This window comes from Pipra filicauda, unplaced genomic scaffold (genome assembly GCF_003945595.2).
Source record: "Pipra filicauda isolate LSUMZ 115617 unplaced genomic scaffold, ASM394559v2 scaffold81_size6448238_pilon, whole genome shotgun sequence".
Lineage (NCBI taxonomy): Eukaryota > Metazoa > Chordata > Aves > Passeriformes > Pipridae > Pipra > Pipra filicauda.
In genome coordinates, this window is record NW_024104998.1 from 6,022,691 (window position 1) to 6,045,529 (window position 22,839).

At 40.7% G+C, this 22,839-nt stretch overlaps 1 protein-coding gene and 1 long non-coding RNA gene across 8 annotated transcripts in view; one reads left to right on the forward strand and one right to left on the reverse strand.

The window, feature by feature from the left end:
• Window positions 1-6,262, reverse strand: part of LOC113991645 — a 33,660-nt gene extending 27,398 nt beyond the window's left edge. For 2 of the 3 annotated variants that reach the window (XR_005566908.1, XR_005566906.1), the window contains exons 1-2: window positions 5,985-6,262; window positions 3,222-3,379 (exon numbers count right to left, since the gene is read on the reverse strand). This is a non-coding gene — a long non-coding RNA (uncharacterized LOC113991645). Of the gene's footprint in view, window positions 1-1,075; window positions 1,452-3,221; window positions 3,380-5,984 lie in introns of all 3 variants that reach the window. The other variant, XR_005566907.1, reaches the window with a different exon arrangement.
• Window positions 6,146-22,839, forward strand: part of PCMTD1 (protein-L-isoaspartate (D-aspartate) O-methyltransferase domain containing 1) — a 42,750-nt gene continuing 26,056 nt past the window's right edge. For 2 of the 5 annotated variants that reach the window (XR_005566905.1, XM_027728151.2), the window contains exon 1: window positions 6,519-6,605. The gene's annotated coding sequence lies outside the window, so the exon portion shown is untranslated. Of the gene's footprint in view, window positions 6,606-6,923; window positions 7,116-8,532; window positions 8,653-22,839 lie in introns of those variants that run through there. The other 3 variants (XM_039390439.1, XM_039390440.1, XM_027728152.2) reach the window with 3 other exon arrangements.

A 22,839-nucleotide genomic window follows, 5' to 3' on the forward strand; every position in this document is an offset into this window, starting at 1 on the left:
AAGGCCAAACAGATGATCACGAGAGACACATCCTTAGGATCAATGTCTATGGCCACAGATGCCATTTAATTTCGTTGTTCATTTCATTCACTTCTTTGCATCTTTAAGTTAAAATCTGGGTTTCTTTGGTTTTGTTTTTTTCTTAGTATGTGCTTTCAGTGTTTTAAAAACTGAACTGAGGACAGCTTATGTTCTGACAACTAAAATACTAGCTTTGTACCATGCTTTGTCCACAGCCAGGAGCACTCCCAACAACTGCTCCAGGGGTGCTGAGAGTTCTAACACCACCCTAGCAGAGGATTTTATGGCAAGAGGAAAAAGCCTCATGCACTCTCCTAACCAGATGTATGCAGGCATATTGGCTTTGGTGATTACAACTTCTATTCCTGCTTACTCGAGGCATCAAAAGATGTTTTTGCTACTGTTGTATCACATTTCTTTCAATAAAATTGATAAAAGTTGTGACCACTTAAATGGGGCATGAGAGGTGGGATGCACAGATAGATTACAGGAATCCAAATAAATGTATGTAATTCAAACCCCAACACATTTTATTTGGAGCTGATGTGCTTCAGAGGAGCACACTGTGATTGCGATGCACACCTTGTGTAACGCTGTTCAATTACTTAATGCAATTCATGTTTGCGAAGACTGTATTTCAAAATCTACAGCAATGAAAATCTCTAGTCCTAAAAACTCCAAATGCCTTAGTGAGGTTACAATAAACAACTGCCTCTCTGAAGGGGGCTACAGTGGGCTGATCTAAAAGAAAAAGTGGCAAGTAAGTCTTAAAGACCAGCAAGAATACTCTATGAAGTAATCTGGCATATAGACAAAGCCTGTAGTAAATGATGATTTACTCCTTTTAAAGATGCTTTTTTTCAGTCACTAGCTCTGGAGCTTTTGGAAACATTTGGATTCAAAGCTTGAGTAATGTACAGCTACTTTTATCTAAGACATCTATGCTGGGTTTGTTTATCCAAATTGCAGATTAACAAGGTTGAAGATGCAGAAACACTACAGCTTGCATATGTAGATCTTACCAGTCTCAGAGGTGAAATCTTTCAAGTCTCACCTGTCAAAGCCAATTTTGCACCATGCAAATGTGGGTAAACCACTTCTACAGCCAGGCCACACGAGAAAGAAGTGCAGCTGCAGAGCTGCGTAGCCAGTTTCAGAGGTCCACATCAACAGCCTACAGAGCCAGGCTGATGTTTCACTACCCACTGGGACTGGAGGTTACAATCCAACATGTGACTGTGCAGTCAGACTAGTTAGTCCTTTACAGCTTAACTACAAGTGGATTCATTCTGTATGTGCAACTGAAAGGACTCAGCTTGGGTTTGGAACTCTGTGAGGCATAATCCAGTTCCCTTCTTAACATAAAGCTTTGGAAATGGCATGATGACTGCTGGATACAGATGAGAGCCACAGAAGGTACACTCAAATATCTGGGAGTAAAGAATGTAAAAATAAAACATTTTAAAAATGACAGATATGCCAAACATTAAGGACAAAACAGAAATTTTACCTCAGTTTTATGGATCTGGTTATCTATTTATATTTCCATGGCTTTTTGATTATAATATATTCCACATTTGTTCATCTCTCTTTCACTGCTGTATTGGAGGATTTTTTTACATGGGCTTTCTGGACTACATGCAGACACAACATTACATCCTGCTTTTATTTTTTTTTTTATTTGATTTCCTGGCCTTCAGAAAGCATCAGTTTAAAAACTCAGGCAGAAGTAACTTCCAGCAAACAAGATTCTGATTCTTTAGACCTCAGGGCCACCATCTTCTTATTTTTTCTCAAGCTGACTGAATCTCTATATAAATAGATACTAGTATGACAAATGTGGTTGAAAAAGTCAAGTGACATTCAAAACACGTCTTCAGATGTTTGTCAGCAGGGAAAATGAACGGCAGGTAACCCACAGAACAATAAATATCCATAATTAAAACAGCTACATTAGAATTTGTTTCTGTGCCTTTGCACACAGCGTCTTTTCATTCACCTAAAAAATAAAAGTCAAAGCAAAAAGGGAAAGACAGAATGAAAAACTGCCAGGAAAATCTGGTTTCATTTACTACAGAAAAAAAGCAGAATCAGGAAATGGTCACTGCTTCAAAATGACAGTGAGTTATGAGATTTAAGCTTTCTTAAATTAAGAAAATGGCATATATCTCTAAAAATCAATGTTAAAGAAAAATACTCGTTTTGTACATTTTCTGTAGCACTTGAAAATATTTGAAAACGGTTACTCAATACTATAGAAAGTAAAGTTGAAACTGACTCAAGTCAAAGCACCCTAAATGCAATGATATGTAAATGGTTTTCGTTAACTAAGGAGATGTGCAAAAAATATAAGCAGTGCAAATGACACATTAGTTGTTAGCTTTATACTAACAGGATTGCATTCAAGGAATGTAACTTGCGCCACTCTGCTACTGCCATTATTACGAAGGCCAATATGCTGTTTTAGTCTAAAGAACAATTTTTTGTACATAAATAAGAAATTAAATATACATAACTACTCAATATATATGACATGATCTTTATTTGAAATAGTTATTATAAATTGTTATGCATATCTAATTTTCTGCTCATTAGGGTAACAGGTAAGTCCAAATACTTAACCTTAATGACCTCAATAGCAAATTTCAAATTTATCTAAAAAAGGGCAGTCTTGAGTGCTTTTCTTACTAGACATCTGAATGTTACAACCTTCCCTAGGAGCAGAGAGTGAAGACACACTGGAGTCAGTTCAGACTTTCCTTATTTGAATTATGATGAAAAAATAATAAAGTATCAGGACAAAATACTGAAAAAGTAAATTATGCTTAAATTTGCGGAGACAATAGAACAACCCAAACTTGCAGAGAGTGATTAAGATTTGGGGGCACTTTAGCCTACACAGCCCATTGTTTTATGAGGATGAAGCAATGTTCCTTGTGCTTCAGTTAAGAGACAGGTTCCATTATTTCATTTCATTCAGTTAAGAAGTGGGAAACACGGGTTTTGAACTTAGTCAGTTTATACAGAGCTTAGATGGGCCTGTCACATAATACTTAAACTTTTTTTGAGAATATTAACTTACATTTAAATGAAAACAAAGGTTTCCCAAATGATGCACATCTCGAATTTAAAATAATGTGACAATAAATATTTTTCACATGAAGATGCAGAAGTTACATACTGCATCAGAAAATACATACCTTACTTTTGTTTTGACAATGGATGACAGGAGTTAGAGCAGATTTGGAGAACTGTACATGCTTGAATAGAGTTTTCTGCTAGACCTGGATGATGAAGCTTCTTCTCAGCTCTGAAGAGAGATGGCAGAATGATCTTCCTAACTGGATATCCATGTCTACTGCAAATAGAAAAAAAAAAGGTATCAGTTCAAGCATAACATGGTAATTTACAGAGAAAAAAAGCTATCTGAAAAATTCTCTTAAAATTGAATGAGGAAAATATGGCCATATATGTCTGTCCTGAGTAAATACTGATTAAGAACAAATCTTGTCTGACAGGTAATGAGTATGTGTTGGTCAGGCACAAGAATATTTAGGATGTGATGGAAAGAGAAGGAATGAAAAACAGGAAACCCTCATACATACAATACACAGGGAATTATACACACTTATTATATCTAACTAAGAATTCTTAATAGAAAAAATTCAATACTCAAGCCAGCAAAAGTTATTCAAGTTTACTATCTGAGGGCAAGGCATAATTCAATGTAAAAATGGAATTTGTTTATTCTTCCCCTGCTCCTCTCATTCAAGGGGCCATCAGTAAGAGTGGCAATTTGAAGAACTACTTGAATTCCTTAGTCCAACTAACAAAAGACAATGCTTTCTCAGTCATAGCCTGACAGAAACTCCCCCTTATGTTGCCAATTATCTCCACCTCAGTTGTTGCCATCTACAGACATTGTGTGCTGCAGGTATTAACTAATTCCCTCCCCAAACAGAGTAATACTCACTCCTGGCCTCTTACCAGCTATACTTTCGTGTCCTTCATTTCTCAGGACTTTTATTTAGAAATCTTGTTCCACCAGTACTTAAACTTTGGCTAAAGCTCAAAAGTTTATGCCTCTCAACTGTATTTCACAAGACACTCAATGCTTACACCATTCCAGAGTAAATTATTATTATAAATGTCACCAAGTTATCTAAATTACTGTATTAGTTTAACATCCACTCTAGATCTTCAGGTTTTCACATCCAGTAGCCTGACATCCTTAAACACTACACCTTTTGCCTGATCATTCAGTGAATACAAACTTACTGCTCTACAAGTGTGAATATCATCCCTTTTTTGATAGTGACCGCAGGCGTTTCTCATTCCTTTCCTCAATGAAAACAGATTAGCCAAGCTGCTACAAGTCCTGACACCTGCACAATTTCTAATTCTTCCAAACATCAGCAGAGCCTACTTTCCACACTGACTCCCCAAATCTCTAATGATTCCTCCAGGCCAAAATCATGAGATGATGCCTGAGAAACCTCAGCTGAGATCAGGGCTCAGAATGACCCAACACTCTTCATCATTTTGGGCTTCTCTAGCCTGTACTAGGGCCCCACGCTGCCTCGACTTCCACTTATTCCCCGTCTATTCCATTCCACAGTATTTCTTCCTTTCCCAAATTCATAGAATATCCCAAGTCGGAAGAGACCCACAAAGATCATCAAAGTCCCACCTCCTAGGCCTTCACAGGACCACCTCAAGAATCACACTTTGGGCTTGAGAGCATTATCCAAACACTTCTTGAACTCTGTCAGGCTTGGTGCCGTAATCACTCCCCTGCGGAGCCTCTTCCAGTTCCAAACAAACCTCTAAGTGAAGAACCTCTCTCAAATATCCAACTTAAGCCTTCCAGTGACACAGCTTCATGACATTCCCTTGGGTCCTTCAGTCATTGTCAAATACCTCCAAAATCCTCGGGAATAAAGGAACCCTCTAACACCATCTTTTCAGTGTTAGAAAACAAGGCGTTACTTTATTTGCACCACTGGGTGTGCATGTGGCCAAGACAAATCCTGTGTCCATACAGATACCGACACATTACTCTTTCACCTATTTATACATTCTTAACAAAGAAAGAAATTACTGTTGTTTCCAAATTACATTAATTAGTATTCTATCCACTACTGGTTATCAATCTCGCGTTGCTTATGCTATTTAGTTAATACTTTTAGTCTTTTTAGTATCTTTGTCCTCCGATAGGAATTTTCTGCCACAAATACTGAGCCTTTGTTAGTCTTGTTATCTGCTGCTTTCTGCGAATGGTCCTTGTTTCCAGATGTCCATCTTCAACAATACATCTTTCTCTCATGGGCTTTGTTCATTGAAGCAGATCAAGGTTAACATTAAGAAAATGTACAATTTTAGTACTTTTCCCAAGCTACGTCTCACAAAAGTTGCTTATGACAGTCTTTTGATATAGGCTGGCTAAAAGTAATTTAAGACCTAACACGCAACCTATGATTAATTAAAACAACTAATTAAAATGTTTAATTGAAAGCATTACAAAATATTAGAAAAGTTGTATCATTTCCAACAGAGAGATCAGTGCCTGCCCCTCCACTTCCACGGGAAGTTGCAGACTGCTGTGAGGTGTCCCCTCGGTCTCCACTTCTCCCGGCTGAACAAAGCAAGTGACCTCAGCTAGTCATGTGGCTTCCCGTCTAGACCCTTCACCACCTTTGTAACCCTCCTTTGGACATTTTCTAACATTTCTAGCAATTCCTCTAAGCTTTTCCTGTGATCTCCTCTGCCTTCATGTAGTTTTTCAAACTATCTTTCAGAGTATCGGCAACAACAAAGCCCAAGGCCCTCCCTCTCGGTACGGGGGAGGGAACTTTTCACCGCTCCTTGCGAGCGGCCCTACAAACTGGACCCTGCAGAGACACCGCATCAGGCCATCCGAGAAAGGCGAGAGCGGAGCTCTTTCGGGCGGGCACTAGGGGCACCTTGCGCATGTTGTTCAATCCGGGCCTCCGGCGCAGCCGCACGTCCCCTGCCGCCGCTCCGCCCCCCGCGGCTCGGCCCTCCCGCGCGACAGCACGGTGTTTTCCATCCTCAGCCGCCCACGGGAGACAAGTGGGCGGCGGCGACACAGGATTCGGCAGGGATTTCCAGGGACTTCCAGGGCTGCCCAGCCCGGCAGGGGGTGTCGGGAGGCAGCGGCCGTGCCAGGCCCCGCCGCGCGCGCACGAGGCTCCCCCGTGCCCTCGGGGCGGCCGGTGACGAGCTCCCCGAGCCCTGGCCTGCCATTGGCTGTGGCCGTGGCGCGAACCGGCCAATCAGGGCCCGGGACGGAGCGGCGCAGCTCGCTCTCCCTCGCCTCGCGCGGCGGCCGCGAGCGCGGGGGGCGGCGTCACGTGACGCTCTGTTTACATCCTCTCAGCTGTCGGGCCCCGCCTCCTGCCCCGTCCATCGCACCGACACCGCGACGGGACCGCAGAGCCCCCGGCCCGCGCCCTCCGCTCTCCGCCCCCGAGCCGCCGCAGCGCTCTGCCGCCTGCAGTCCCCTCCCCAGGCGGGTCCGGCGCTGCCGCCCCGTGCAGGGCCCGCGGCCCCCTGCGGAACGGGTGAGTGTCCCGCAGCGGGGGTGGGCAGAGCTGCGCTCTCGCCGCGCTCTGCGGCGCCCAGGCCCCCCGGGACAGCCGGGACGGTGGGTTGCGGCGAAGGGGTGGGACCGCGGGCCGCCGGCCCCTCCGCTCAGCTGGGGTCGGCTTCCCGGGTGCCCCGGGTCCCATTGTCCGCGGGCCCCGCACGCAGGCGCGGGGGAAGGCGGGGGGGTGTTTGTTTTCGCGCAGCCGGGACGGGGCGAGGGCTCGCCCTGGGGAGGCACGGGACGGGGGCTGTGCGCGTCCGCCCTCAGCAGCCCGTTTCTTCTCGTCCTCCTCCTTTGCCCGACCCCCGCCACCCCCCGCTCCATCCCGCCGCCTGCGTAATAAATAATCCCTGGCCCAAAAAGGGTTGGGAGGAGGGGAGGTGGTTGATGTAGCTGTCGCGGGCCCGGGGCAGCGGTGAGGGGAGGACGACAAGAGAGAAGGTTCGAGTCCTGAGATCCAGGCGGAGTGGGGGGTGGAGGCAAGGTAAGGACATTGCTCGTCCCCCACTGCGGCTCAGCGCCCTGCCTCTTCCCCCATGATGGCAGTGGGTTTGCTTTTTGCCTTTGAGGAAATGCAGTGAGAACAGGAGCTTGCGTTTTGGAGGTTTGTTTGTTGTTTGTTTGGGGGTTTTTGTTGGTTGGGTTTTGTTGTTTGTTTTTTGTTTACCTCTGCCGAGCTTTTATAACCTCAGGGGCTTGTGGGGGCTGGCTGCGTCTTCCAGGCCGAGGCATCTTTGAGGGGTGCGTGAGACAACGCTTTGTTTCCCGCAGACTCTAGGGAAGGATATTTCTCCTTTCGGGAGAGGAGTTGGTGCAGCGGCAGTGAGGGGAAAATACTTTATTTACATAAATAAAGTGTGTGAAATGCGCGATAAGTTCGCTTTTCGCCCCTAAGCCGGAGTGAGTCGGTCGGTGAGCCTTCCTGGCAGCCGCCAGGGGAAAGCGAGAGGGCTGCTCTGCCCCCCGCTTTGCCATAAGCGCACATTTTGCCTCTGTTTACATTGTGGTCTCTGTTTTGGCTGGGAGCAGCGTAAGGGGAGGAGCAGGAACTGGCTCCGGGGCAGCCACCTCCGCCCCTCTGTTTTCTTTGTTGTTATCTGTTCGGGGAGGCGTCCTGGGGTCACGTCTGCCGGTAGCTGAGCCGCAGTCTGCGGTTAATGGGATTCCTCTTGGGCCCGAAACCTGGGCCGCCTTCTGCCGTGCGTGTGCCGGTCTTGTCTGTCCCCCGCCGTCGCCCTCCTCCCCCTGCCTCCGCAGTTGTCAGCGGCTCGCAGTGGAGTTGGAGGAAGGGGAAGGGAGGGCAGAGGGGGAAGGAATCTTGGCATTTATTTGATACTCAGTCAGCAGCCTGGGCCAGCTTTGTACAGCTCTGTCATGAAAAAATACCGAAACAAGAAGCTCCTCAAAAACCACCTATGGCCGAAGGGTGAGGGGTTCGTTCAAAAACATCTTCAAAGTCTGCAGGAAAGAAGAGATGGAAGTACTGAACTGCTGCAGTGTGTAGAGAATGCATGTGTGTCCTTGCAGTACTTGCCAGGGCCCACATAGTTACTGTTCTAGCAGGTATTTTTTCACTCCAGTCAAGTAGAAGTCAAATACAGTTGAACTACACACTTTAGTGAGGAAGTAGGGTTTCTTCTGATAATGAGGAACAAATTTTGATACACACATAAAAAAAAAGACACAGGTAAGGCTAGTCAGCAGTTGAGTGAATTAATGAAGATACCCAATTCCTCTTCACCATGTGACCTTTCTGTTACAGAGAAGGCTTGTTAAGATGCAAGATGCAAAAAATCTGATGCCTAAAATTAATATGTTACAAGCATGTATTGTCTTTGTAACCTTAATCCATTATGCTTGCAAATGAATCATAATGTGTGATACATTTTTTTCCCCAACAGGACCATTACCTTACTCTGGGCAGACCATCTCTGGGAAGAGTCAGGCTTGGATAAGTGGAGCTGTCTTCTGCAGAACTCCTGCCTGATTTGTTGGGAAAGTTTGAAAAATACTTTGGATGTGTAGGTGGAAAAATGTGTGAAAGATCTATTGGTATTTTAACTGACTTTGGGTGAATAAATATAATGATAGGAATGTAAGAAGTAGATGAGTGAGGTCAGAGAGCCACAATGAGGGCTTTGGAGATGGACACTTAGCCAGATGTTCTTTACAACAGTCAGTGTCCCTCAGAAAAGCTAGCAAAAACAATTGGATGTTGTTGGGAGGTCCGCAGTGAGGAGAACGTGATGAAATCACAGAAACAGAAAAAAGTATGTAATACTGAACAGTCCTGGGTGGCAAATCTTATCACTGTGTGTTGTGCAGGATTAGGTTCCTTCCCTGCGTAATCTCTGATCTTCCTTCCAGAATTCTTGTAAAAATATTCCTGCCTCTCTAGTTGGCCTTCTCCCTGGATTTTCTTCATCTAATCTGACTGCCTCGTGAGTTGCTTTAGATGTTTGACTAGCCAGTTTCAATTTTGCAGTGTTTATAAATTTATGAAGTCTTGCCATTTTTATAATCACAATCTTGGCAGATTGGTGATTTTTATTGCTTAGTCTTCTGTTTGCCTGTCAGTGACTGCCCCAAGCTGCAGCATCTCCTTCTGAAGAAGATTCTGCGTAATAGGAGAATAAGAATAGGATCTGAATGCCAGACATGTATTGTAGTTTTCTGTGCCTGTGCTGGACCACACCAGAGCAGTCACTTGTCTGTGTTTCTGTAATCTTGAAGTGCTTTTGAGATAGTGCGTATTCTGAAGCTAAAGGTAGGCTTAGGCATGATACTACTGCAGGTTGAAGTCTTAAAAGAGCATGTTGCCTGTGATATTTTTTTTTCTTTAGGCAAATTTAAAAGACATTAGCACAAAGGTAAAATTTGAAATTCCTACAGCAAGATACAGTTAGTAGTGTAGGGTTTTTTTCCCCCCAAAGATACTCCCAAAACTAGGCAAGATAATTTTTCCATGAAGTGTTCCAGAAAGATTTACGTGAGGAGTTTTAAAACTTCCCCAGAACAAATACTTAAAAAGCAATTCTGAAATAGTTAGGCATATGGGAATGCTCATCCCAATCTCAGGTGCATGGTGAGAAACACCTGAGAATACAGTCATTGTTTCTCAGTGAGAAATGTCTTTACATGTGTCCTTTTCATTTCCTGCTTTGTTCCCATTTTCAGCAGGAATGTCACAGAGATGTGCTATTCTACCCTGCTGAACTGAAAGTGATGTTCTGTGGCTGATGATTAATTAGCTCTCTGTATAAGAAAAGTGCCTTGAAGTCTACAGCAGTTGGCACTCTTGAACGCAAAAATTGTTTAATATTATCTTGTTTATTTTACCTACTTAGAATGTAAATTCCTCAAAGCAGAAGTGGATGGAATATATGTGCAATGATGTTTTGCAAATGAATAATCAGGTATATGACTGCCCTAAGGCACTCCATGAGTCTTCAGTAGGGTCAGAAGTTGATCTACATGCTTCATCTTCTCCAACCAACAAGCGTGAATTTTTTAGATGGAGAATTCTTTTAAAGTATCTGGTTTGCAGAAGTGTGATCACACTGTTCCACTTTATTATTTGTGGAGTTCTAGGGACTAAAGTGTAGTAGTTATGATGAAATATTATGGTTATAATTGTATGAAAGCATCAGGAAAGAACTACTGTGCTTCAGTTCCTTTGGGACTTATTTGTGTGCACTGGATGTTAATGAGAGCCTTCAGGCCTGCTTCATGCAAGCTCTTAAAGCAGTTGCTGCTGCTGTGTTATTTAAGAAATTTGGACTGGACTTCTGGTCCTTGAAGAAAGGCTAGAATGTGTAGCAGCTTAGGATAATTTTTGCAGAACTAAAAGATAGTTGGCTGACATTCAGAACAGTGGTCTTGGTTCTCTGTCCATTTTGTCCTGGTACATCATGCCAACTTGATGTTTCAGAGTTAGTGTTGCAACTCCAAAGTTGACAGTGATGTTAACTAATCTCGAGGAGCTTGGAATCCTGATGGAATGTATGTGTGTGAATTATTGCTAAATCTATGTCTGATGAGAAGCTTATTGAAAATGTTGAAAGGAAGAAGTAAAAGTAAACTGAAAACAAAGATGCATTTAAAAATGGCAGTTAGTCCAAAGAAACTTATTCCTGGAAGGAAAAAAGGATTGGAAACGGTATCTGGAAACAACTGTAGGGTCTTTATCACTTGTACGTTGTGACTGCAATTGGTACGCGACTTATTTCTCAGTGAATTTTATCAGTGCTTTAAATTGAAGCACAAAAATATAAATTGCCCTTTATTGTGAGGAGAAAACACTGGTTTAGAGGTCATCACAGAGCACAGAACAAACAAACAAAAAAGACAAACCCTCAAACTCCACAGCCCTAAAGTAGTTTAGACGTGACATCAGGAGTCTCTCTGGTTACTCACAGGCCACAGATTCTGGTGTATTCTCATGTGGCGAAGTTCTAGAGTGGGGAAGTGACTGTGGAGCAGGATTAAACTGTCTTGTGGCAGAAAAATACTTGGAACCTGCAGCTTGGAAAATGCATTTAATGAAGGCTAATTTTGGACTTCTGGCTTTGTTTTGTATAATATTTAGCAAAGAAAGGATATAAAGATCTTGTTTGTTAGAAGTGCAGAATATTGCGTTCTACGAGTTGCACACAAGTAGAGATTTAAGATTTTGTGTGTATTGTTAACTTGATATAAAAGGTGATCTTTGGAATGTCTCTCAAGTAGCGCATTTCACTCATAGTAGTATTTGCTCAGCATACAGTTGGAAAACAAATGCTGAATTTGGACTTGCAGTGTTCCTAGGGTGTAAAAGACGACAAGTCGATTAATATTTAAAAACTTGGTTGAGGAAACAATGCAGAATTTGCCAACAAAACTTTAAAATTAGGTTTAAAAGCTAGTAGGCTTAGAGCAAGTGGTTTGATAGCGTCATGGGACGTTTTGAATCCTGAATGAAAGACATTTATATGGAGATGCTGTAGGGTGTCTGAGTTGTCAGCATGGAGCTGTTGGATATCAGATGGGATTTACTGAAAGCCTACATTCTTTGAAGTTAAGATTTATCCTATCTGCCGTTTTTTTTAAGTAGAGGTAGCTTAGCAGTTAGGGAAGGGAGAGCCTTTGTCTTGGTTGCTGACATACATGCTTTACTGGAGATGCTGTGTGTTTGTAGACACAGATGCACAAGGAACACATGGACAACCAACCAGTTCTGTGGCAGTGTACAGACTGAACAGGCCAATGATGCCTTTTATCTAGTTGGTTTTGCAGTCCCAACTGAGTAGTCTTAAATCACACAACAAGAGCAGCTTTTCTTCCTTGTTTGCAGAGAAGCAAAGACAGGATGTGGGCAGAAGAGTTTTTTGTTTTGTTACTTAGTGCCGTTGCCATTTCATAGGCCGAGTAGCCTGTAGTCGGTATGAGCACTTAACATAGCACTGGAGGTCTGTGTTTGAGCGCGTGAGTCACATCGCAAGTATCAGAAGCTTGCTGTTATTACAAAAACTTTTCTTTGCGTGATTTCTAAATAGATACAGCTTATTAAGGCTGTCAGTAATCATAATTATTTCTTCCTTTTTTAACAGTTGGCTTATTGAAGCCTTAAGTGAGGGGTGTGTATTTCTAATGGCAAATTAAGCAGTCTTGAAAACTATTTTCAGGAAGAGTAGCGAAAACTTTGTTGTACTGGATAGTGTTCCGCCGGGAGGCATCTGTCAATGGGAAGACTTTTTTTTTTTTTTTCCCCAGCTAATGTCCACAAATGTTTTTATAGATGTAGCAGTAGTCAAATCAGAGTTTTTCTAGCATAGTAGTTTAAGATGTAATGAAAGGCAGTATGCAGTAGTATAATGGGCGCAAAATACATGCACTCTTGAATGTAACCATTGAAAGTATTTGTATTGATATTATCCTTCAAGCAAAACAAATAGAATTTGCTGTGAGTTGTATTCTGGAGTGAAAGGGAACGAAATTTCAAAGAGAAGATCTCAGAGATGATACATCTTAATTATTTGTTCATATTTAAAAAGAAAAAAAAGCTGCTTATCCATAAAGAGATTCCTGCATCAATGCATGGTTCCATAAGTGAAGTGATAGTGATGGGAATTGGTTATAGTAATAGTCAGCTAGTTAATCATATCCAACAATTGATATGTCTGTGGCATCCCTGTCCCAAATAAAAGGCTTGGTTCCTATAAATGGTTGTTTTAACATTGAAAGAGGAATTAGGACCATGTGGTTGGGAGAAAATGAGAAGTGTTTACTATTTTGAGAATTTATTATTTCTATAGCAAATGTTTTTAGCAGATATTCAGGAATTACGATGTAGTTTTCTTGAAACATATGAAAGAAAAACATGAAAAAAGGAGCCAAGTAATACTTCTCAACCCAGTCAGGATGACTATGCTATGTAATGGTCTATATATCAAAGTTAAGAGACAGATGATTGTAGGGGCCTCTGTACTCTAATCACTTTCAGCACAATTTTTTTTTGCTTGATAGGTATGGCTGAACTCTATGCAAGTTTTGCTGAAAGAATGAACTGCAAAGTTCTCTAAAGGAGATGCTTAATTTTGACAAATGTTCTAATATTTCTACAGTACTCATAACTTCAAGTAGTCAGGAATGCTGTGAATATTTCTACTGGGACATCAGTTTGCCATCAACGGATTTTATTTTGATTTGAAAGTCTTTGCATGAGACTCATAAAGTTCTTATTTACTCTTGTAGTTCATGTTGGATTCTGGTAGATTGAGTTTTGCTGGCTCTTCTTCTGCTGAGGCATGTGACCCTGCTGTCTATTGCAAAACTGTCCCCTTTACCCTTTTCAGAATGAACTGTGGCTTTCTTTCCATTCACTGTAGTCCAGTTTGTTAAGCTTTGCTGTGTTCTTCTGTCAAGAAACTAAATTTGGCATTATTGAGGTCAGAAGGTCAGTGAAACTGGAAGGACACAGAAGAGTTGAGTTGCTGAGTTTCTTTGACTTCTGCTGAGCTGACAGTTGCAATGTTATAAAATCCCATAGGCCTTAGTCTCTGCTTATTTGCTTCAGTTAATTATGCATTCATTATGACTAAGACTCATTCCTGCCAAGTTTCCTGAGATTCTGTGATGTTTTCTGAAGTAATTCAGTTGTTAGAAAACGTCAGTGTACAATTTGACTTCTTCATTCTGGCATGCTCTGGATAAACTGGAGATGTCTGTGATATAACTACATCAGGTTATGTGATTGCAGCAACCTCTTGTGTTATATCTGTAAACTACACTTTTGTCAGGTGAAAACCATGCACTTTATGTGACTACAAAAAACCTGATTGTGAGGTTGACGATTAAGTTAAACTGTTCAAGTGCACTGCTGCTATATAAACAGTGATATAAGTTTTTCAACCTCTGTGTCTTGCTGAAATATTTTTATGAATGTCTTGAAATGGTCACTGAAGCTTTCACAAATGCTCCAGATCCCCTCCAGACAACATCTACTGCTGTTGGTACTGTAAGGAAATCATAACTTTGGAGCCAGATTTACAGTAGTACTTGATTCATACCTGGAGACAAAGAAAAACAATAATTCGGAAACATTTTCAAGGTAAGAGTGTGCTTATGTATGATGGTTTTGGCTTTTAAGGAAGGCCTATAAGGGGTTTTGTTCAAGTATTTCTAGTTTTTAGTTTAGGTGTACATGGCCCCAGGTCCAGTGAGTAGTGAGGCTAAGCACGTATTCTCAGTAGCACACAAACACATGTATTCAGCATGTACATACATAAATATATAGCAGGCCACCACACCAACACAGAAGGCAGCAGTAATACAAACACAAACAGCACCAATGGCCTTATCCTGTTGCCCTTTCTGGGTGGCCAAACTGAATGTCTGCAAACACGTGTGCGTATGTATTGCGACTCTTTCTGGTTACTGGGTTGAGGCACTAGTTCCAACCTGGATTTGGCCCTTTGGTCCATTTATGCCCCATTGCCTGTTAGAGACATACACGGACTCAACTGCCAATCCCAAACCCCACAATTCTCCAGCAGCTCACTTGGACTCCTTGTTCCTTTATCAGCCAACCCCTTCAGTTGCCTCGCTCAGTCAGTCTGTCCTGTCCCAGGTTCCAAGGCCACTCTGCCAGTTTTCTGGCTAGCCCAGCTTGGTATTCCCTGTGATCACACTCTGACCCGCAGAAGTTCACCCTCGCCTTTCCTGGCACCAGAGACCCATTAGCACCCCTGTGACCTATGATCTGACGTCATGCACTTGGGGCACTGAACAGAGATCCAAGAAAAAGAGTTACAAAAAGAAATTAATGGTCAGACAGGACAGGCAGAGCACAGCTGGACACACATACAGACCTGCTGACTGCTCACAGGTGACCCGTCCCTCTTGTTACCATAGCCCTGGCTTTCCATGCTTGTTTCTCCTCTAGACACTGGGGTCCCTCCCTTTTCCCACCCTTGGTTCCTCCTCTAAACATCCTCTCACAGGACTTCTGCAATCCCCAAGTCCCTTTCTCCTGTACCCCATGGTAACTCTTCTAGTCTTGTAGGAATCACACCTTTCAATCTGAGAAGTGCCTTAGAGAGGCCCAGTGGTGGTGGGAGTGTGGGGAGAGCTGATGGATCTTCTGTGATAGCCTGGGTCAGGGTATTCACGTGGGTTTTACCCTCAGCCATAGACATACCTCTCCGCTCCTTTTTGTGCAGAACAGTTTTCTGTCGCATAACCCAACAGGGTTAACTTTGGTATGTGCAGGCAAATAATCTGTTTAATCATTTGCAAGCCCTGTGAAAAATTTAAGGTAGAAGTTGCTGGCTGGTGACAGGTGTAAATTAAAGTGATACTGTTGTGAAAGCAGTAATTGAAACATTACCTCAAGTAGGGAGAATTATAGAATGTTTGCATGAAGCTTTGTGGAAAAGGCTTTGATAACAGTATTAATGCTGTATCCTTTTTACATTGTAAACTAAAATGTTGATTTCCTCCCTCCCCCGCCCCGATGACTAGAGAGGTTTCAAAGATTTTTAAAGTAGACTTAGTTAATACTTGATTTGTACGTTTTGAGTCTTGATAAAGCATCACTCTCTTTTGGTAAGAACCATGAAGGGATAGTTGATCTCTGTTTTATATTAAGTAAGCATTGGACATCTTAATAAATAGAGATTTATGGACAAAGTCATTTTAGGTTGTGCTGTTCATGGGTTTATGGAAAATAAGACAGATTATGATATGGATCCTTAAAGTGTAAAACTTTTGGAGATATGCAGGATTTGGGGATTAAAAAGAAGAAAGGTTCATTTAGATATCCATTGCTTTCTTAGACAAGGTAAAAGTAACTCTTGATGTGCATGTGTTAGTAAACAAGTTACATTTGAAAAAAATGATGAGTCCAGTGTGATGCTTCTGGAAGATTGCATCAGTGAAAGAATTTTGTGTCGTGGTTCTGAGGAAAAGAAGCGGGAAACAGGAGTGGGCCATACTTATTTTTCCCTCTTGAGAATTACAGGCCTAAGTAATAAAGTAACTTCTCAAAACATATTATTGTATTACACTGGACTATTTTAAAAATCAAGCAAAAAAGGATTAGGACTTATTTTCCCTTAAATTGTATTTATTTAGCATCTTGTAAGAAGAGGGTATATAATAAATAAAAGTTGAGATTCTTAGGCTGTGAAAGTAAACAACAAAATACAGTATTTAGAGTTTTTTGTGCTGTGATTATTGCATGCTATTTAGATGCTTTTAGATGTATTTCTAAAGATTAGAAACTCAAAAGTTTTCATGTACTTGGAGCTTGGTAAAGTTGATTGATATTTGTGTTTTTTTAATTGGGCCTGTGTTTTTTTGGTAGAGACTGAATTAAATGCATAACTCTGTGATGAGGTTTCAAGTGTCAGGAATGCAACTATCTTCTATTTTTACACTTGACCTCATTTCTATTTTCTTTTGCTAAAGGCAACAGGCGTATGTTGTTCTGTTGCTGCTGGAAGTGAGTTATTTAAATAACTTGAAATGTTTATGTGCAATAAGTTTTTGAACTTTAGCAGTAGCTGAAATAGTGAATATTTTGTCATGGGCCACATTTTGCCTACTGAAAGTTATATGAAGTGTGACTTGATCTGCTTAAGAACTATAAATTTTGTGGTAAAAGCTTAAGAAAATACGTTTCAGTTCTTGTACAAAACCTACTTTGTATTTTATTATAAAAGAGGATTCTCCTTCCCCAGTCCCCTGTTGTTACTGGTTACTCTCATCAGATGATATTGAAAGTAAAGGAGCATCATTTTCCTGTGGTTTGTTACGTTCTGGTCACCACAAACTAAATTATTAAGCATTTTCTGTCATGAAGAAAAACGAGTTTCATTTTGAAATTGAGTATTTGGCTTGTGTCTTAGTTGGCAAGTGTTCACAATAATATTAAAATTTGCAGAAAAGTTTGCGTCACTTTTATGCCTTTTTCCATTTTCAGACTAAACAAGATTAGATATACCAGAACTAGTTCTTTTCACACCTTACTCTACAGCTCTTTTAATTTCTAATGTTTGACAGATAGGGTTTATATGAACCTGCTTGAAATGAATATTCTGTTAAATACCCTTCTACAAAGCTGTGTATAGTGGCAATGAGTTTTGCAGGCTAGTCACTCTGTCGCTCACTAATTCCTCTGAAATATGTGCATGGACAGCAGTTTCTCATCTGAAAAACAGGTGCATGATACAGACTTGGTGAATATCAGACACCTGCATGTATTAATCATCATAGATTCATATCTGTCATATGAAGTCCTGACATTTTAGTCTTGCCAGTGAGCAAACTGCTATTACCTGGTACCTCCTCTTTTTGTGGGTCTGTTAGGCCCTCTTGAGAAGCTTCTCATCTTTCTGCTTTCTCCCAGCCAGTCCGTGATAAAGCAGTACTCTTCAGCTGGACAGACTAAAAATAGCAGTATCCGGGGAACAGGCAGAGCTGTAGGCACACCTCTCAGGACCTGAGACCTTTACAACGTGTACTATAAGAGGACTGCCAGGTTGTGTCATGGACACTGGTGTCAGAGGAAGGATAGGGGATCTTCTACGTGTTAGACATTGGGTTAAACTGATATCCTTTGCTTATGAGATCTTCTGGTGGAGCTTTGACAAGTCAATAACTCATCTTAGGCTCCCCAAGGATGAGGGCATTTTATCCAGAATCCTACAAACAAGCAATAGGAAATATTTTGGACTGGTGTGGGTAGAGAAGCAATATTAATTGTTTTGAAATCTGCAATTGATGGGATACTACAAGGTACACAGAATCTGGGCAGAGCTAGTGTTCATTCAGTCATAAAGGTATACATACAGCCTGTTGAGATGTAATCACCATTTTGCCTGTAGCTGAACTTTAATGGCAAGCAACAGACTGGCAATTATTACTTTGTTGATATTTTCCCACTGCATACTGTGAAAAAAAACATGTCATGCTGTTCTGATCAGGTACTACTACCGGGAACTGCGTAGTTTTACTGCTCAGACCACATCACACACTTCCAATGACTTTGGCTCTTGTCATTGTCAATCAGGTATTCAGACTTCCGTTAAATGTTATCATTGCTCTCTGAAACTACTGCAATAATTTAGAATTTTTTTTTAATCTAGTAGACTGTATCACTGAACTGACACACAGCAAATTTTACATCTTTGGTGTGTTTTTTTTCTGATGGTGCTAGCCAGCAGCATCTTGCTGCTTTGAAAAATGGTTTTTTGGAGCACTTAAGAGGCTATTTTCTTAACAGCAGTTCTGGTCATGTGCTTCAGATTATGAGGAGGAGCTGGCTCTGGGACTGAACAGCAACTGGTTCTTAATGCTGTCTATCAGTAATGGACAAAGTCTTTATGCCAGGCAGACTCATGTCTTCTGCACAGGTGGTAGTGTCACGTACTTGAAGTCTCATGAAACTTTTGCAAAGACAGGTTAATCAGGAAATTTCAGAGCTGTTGGTCATCAGCCTCTCATGCATGGAGGCTTTTTCATTTTGAAAATAATGTTTCTTAACAAAGTATTTATGGCAGATGCTGGCTAAACTAAAATGTACTGTGAAATTAGATACTAGCAAATCCTTCTAAAAGAAGGAAATGTTTCTGTGCTTGGTCCCAATTTAAAACTTTTTGTAACGTGAGTGACTACATTTGAAATGTTTGTAGGTATTCACACTCTCATGTGCATAGGAGGTGTGTGGGGGAAATAATTTTGTACAGATGACCAGTAGATACTCTTTACTAGCAATTAATGAATCTGTGTTTGAAGAAGAAACTGCTTCTGAAGCCTCAGAGGCTCAGCTTTGCAAAAATTTTTTGGTTGCCCAGATTTTAAATAGTAAGGAGAACTAAATCAAGATGTGGGCTTAAGCTAAGCTAATATATATTTCCATCCAGGAAATATATCGGATTGTTTCCTTTGCTTTGTAATAAAAGATAATGAATTTTAAAGTCTTTATCAGCATACCTGAAAAAGGGTGTGGCATATAGAAATGAGGTATAGAATATGTTCCTTTTAGCATTCAGTCCTTGCCATTATGTGAAGAGGGTAGGTAGAATTTCAGATGAGAAAAAAAATTCAGTGCAGGAGAAGGCACAGACCAAGAAAGAAGTATAACCTAGTCCAAAGAAGGAGGAAAAAAAAAAAACAAAAACAAAAACAACAAAATTCTATGTTGTTTTATTATATTTTACTTCAAGTTCCTGTGAACTGTATCAAATTAAAGAAGAAAGTTCAGTAGATACTCAGCGAAGTTGGTCTAAAATTACGCCCTTGTGTAACTTCCAAGGTTAAAGTCATTTGATCATGCACTGATATGCTTGTCCCTGCTCATACATTTGTGGAGTTCCAAAAGCTTCAGTGCCTCTTTTGAGAGAAATGCAGTACCATGTGTGCTGTTTGGTGTGTTCAGGTGACTGGAAGTGGAGGAAGAGTGAGAGCAGGCACATACCTGGAATCTTGTATAAACAGCTGTTGAAAGCCTAAACAGGAAGATCAGGGCTTAAGCTTACATCAGACTTGACAAACATTTTCTGCTGAAGTAGGTCAATGCAATTCAGGTTTAGTCAGTAGCTGTAGCTGTTTACATTCATTTGACTTAACCTAATCCTGAGGTCTGTTCTTTGTTCCGTTGCTATATTGCAAAGAACTTCAAAGTATGCTTTGTGAAGTGCATTGCATTGGAGAGCTGACTGCAGTTGTTTTTGTACTTGCTTCTCTTTAACTGGAAGTGCTTCTTGAAGCCATCTACGGAACAGTAGGTTAGGAGTGAATGTTAAGTAAGATGAGTCTAGAGTATGGACTTGAAAAATGTGCAGTGTTTTCAAAAGTGTTTTCTTTAATGCACCAATAGTATGTTAGTATAGCCTGAAAACAATTTTTCTTCTTTTCATAACTGTTTGGAGTGACAAAACAAATAGCTATGGAAGAGAAGGCAGTTCAAGTAGTAGCTGATTTTCCAAAGTACTTAGACTATTTGTTGCCTTTAGTATTGGTTTAGCAGGAAGGTGTGGGTATAAAAATAATTAAAATAAACTGTTTGTAAAGACTTCACTCCGAAATACCTGTGTGTCCCACTTTTAGTTCTTATTTTTGTAGTCACCTACTATAGTTACTTCCAGCATGCACTTCATATTTTAGTTTTCTCCAGTCTTTACCTGGTGAAGTTAATATTAGAATTTTTCTCTTTTTCCTTTCAGATCATAATCAATCATTCTGGGTTTTTTGATAGCTCCCATTGAAGTCTTAAACTCAGCTCTGCAGTTTGGAGTTGATTTTTTTTGTGTGAGGCACTGTTACAATACACGGGAGACATAGCAAAGCTAAACTAAAAATGGAGCCCCGTGGTTGTAGGAGTTGCTGGATGAGACAAGGACAGGCAAAACATGATCTTGAGATCATAACAGCTGCAGGAGTGTCATGAATGTCACGAATTGAGTCGGAACCAAAATAAGTAGGTCTAACAGTGGATTAGTGGCCTGGAGAACTTTAAATCTCTACTGTTCAGAGCAATGTTGCTGATTTTTGCTGAGTAAACTTAAACTGTGAAGTGGACTGAAGTGTTTCAGGCACTTATGTGCATTCATGGTTAATTCCCTTCTATTGCCGGTCACAGAACATTCCTTTCTGGGGAAACTTAACAGCTGAATTGTAATAGTACTGTGCAGCTCAGTGGTTTATAGTTGTCTTTTCCCCCCTCACAGGAAAGAGGGAAAATTGACCAAGCAATGTTGTATTCCATTATGAGTTGAAAGTAGTGTCACATTTCATGATTGTGTGGTGTTGCTCCAAGCTGATATCTTAGTGAAGATAGTTCTGAAGAGGAGACTTGAAATATAGCTTATTCCATTTATTATATTTATCTTGTATTTTTTATCTTTTGAAACAAAATAAGAATCAAGTAAATAGACTCAAATAACATGTGATTTCTAAGGAGTCATCTATTTGGAGTCAGGATATGTCAGTATTACAAGATACTAAATTTGTAAGATACTTGACACTATATGGATTTAGCAATGTCAGTGAGATTTTTTTCTGTCAAATTAACTGGATACCTTGCTAGCATGGTATTTAAACTGTATTTAGGAGTGTGTGCAAGTCCTTAGTGACCTAAGGAATTAACTTGAAGTGCAAATGTATTTGTAAAAATTCCGAAACGTGCAAAACTTGTGTCCCTTTGGGAGTTGGCAAAAAACCCCTTAGTAAACCTTGCTGCACCTGGTTACTGACTCACCAGATAAGAGATCTGCGTAGCTTATAAGATGGTGAAGAATTAAAATGCTCTCAAATTGCCAGAATTTCTTAGCCACATAGCCAAAAAATACCTGTTCAATTCATGTGAAAATATTAAGAAAAATCAACAGAAGAACTCTCAGAAATTACTTACGATAAGGAATTTCAGTGAAATTTGTTACAGATTAGGTCAGAAACAGATCAGAGGTGCAGTTGTGTGGATTGTTATGTAACAGGAAAGTGTGTTGTCATTTCATTTTTATTGTGAATATAAGAATCTTCAAGATAGTGTTCTGACTTCTGAAAATGAATTCATGAATTGTGTGGAATGAGAAGTGGAGATTGTTTTAGCTGCAGTTGGTTTTAATAAGTGAATGAACTTTTTAATCAAGACTATATTGAAATTTTAACTCCTAAACTACAATTTCTGTTGGCTTCTGTATTCCACAGATTCCTAAGCCTAAAGGCAACAGCTGCATTTTGTTAACTTTATGCACCTTCCTATTTCTTGTGAAATTGCTACACCTCTTGGTGTAATAGGCATCAGAATGCTGCATATGCTTTTTTGTGAACTGCATGTGTTTCACTTTTAGTATCAGTGAGATTACAGATTGAAGTCTTTTATTTTGTGTGTTTAAAATCTGTCATCTCTGTTAGAAGTAATTTTACTTTCATAAGGGGAAAGCTTTTAAATAAAAAAGCATTAGAGGAAAGTGGAAAAAAAGTACAAGAGGTCACTTTTCATGAAAATATCTATTTCCTTCCTAGGGCATTTTTTTTGTTATTGAACAAAAATACTTTCTACTTACCTATAGCTGTAGAGTCCAGAGTAGAGCACCATAGTTGATTAATGAAAGCAAACCAAAAGCAAGATATCTAAAAAGCAAACAATATCGCTGTAATCTACCTAATGTCACCTCCTCCAGACAGGAGCAGTGTATCCAGAATAAGATGTAACCTTCAACTGCACTACCAAACAGCCACTGTTCAGCTGCCCGGGCATCCCGTTTGTGAGAGAAGGCTTTCTGTTTCTTTTCTCCCCTACTTCCCGCAGTGTCATGCTGTCTACCACACCTTTTCTGTTCTTGCCTTTGAGATTCTGTGTGATAACCAGAAGGTGAAATGCTGTGTGAAACTAGTGAAGACGCTTGTTGATGGAAATACTAAAGCTTTGCTCTGGAAGAGCAGCATTTTCCCGTCCGCGGGCTCTGTGTTTGCCGCTGCAGTGCTGTTGGCGGGCGAAGTTCTCCATCTGCTGGTGCGAAGTGCTGGATGCACCCCGCTGGAAGAGCTGGAAGCGACATTGCTGTTCCTCTAACAGTTTTCAGTAAACTCAGTTCTTACCTTTGCGGTTTTGGTTAAAATTATTTCCAAACATATCTCAAGATAATCATGAACTTTGTATTATGAAAGGATGGCAAGAACTATTACTTTAGTCACTGTAGGTTATTTAACTGAAGAATCCTTTG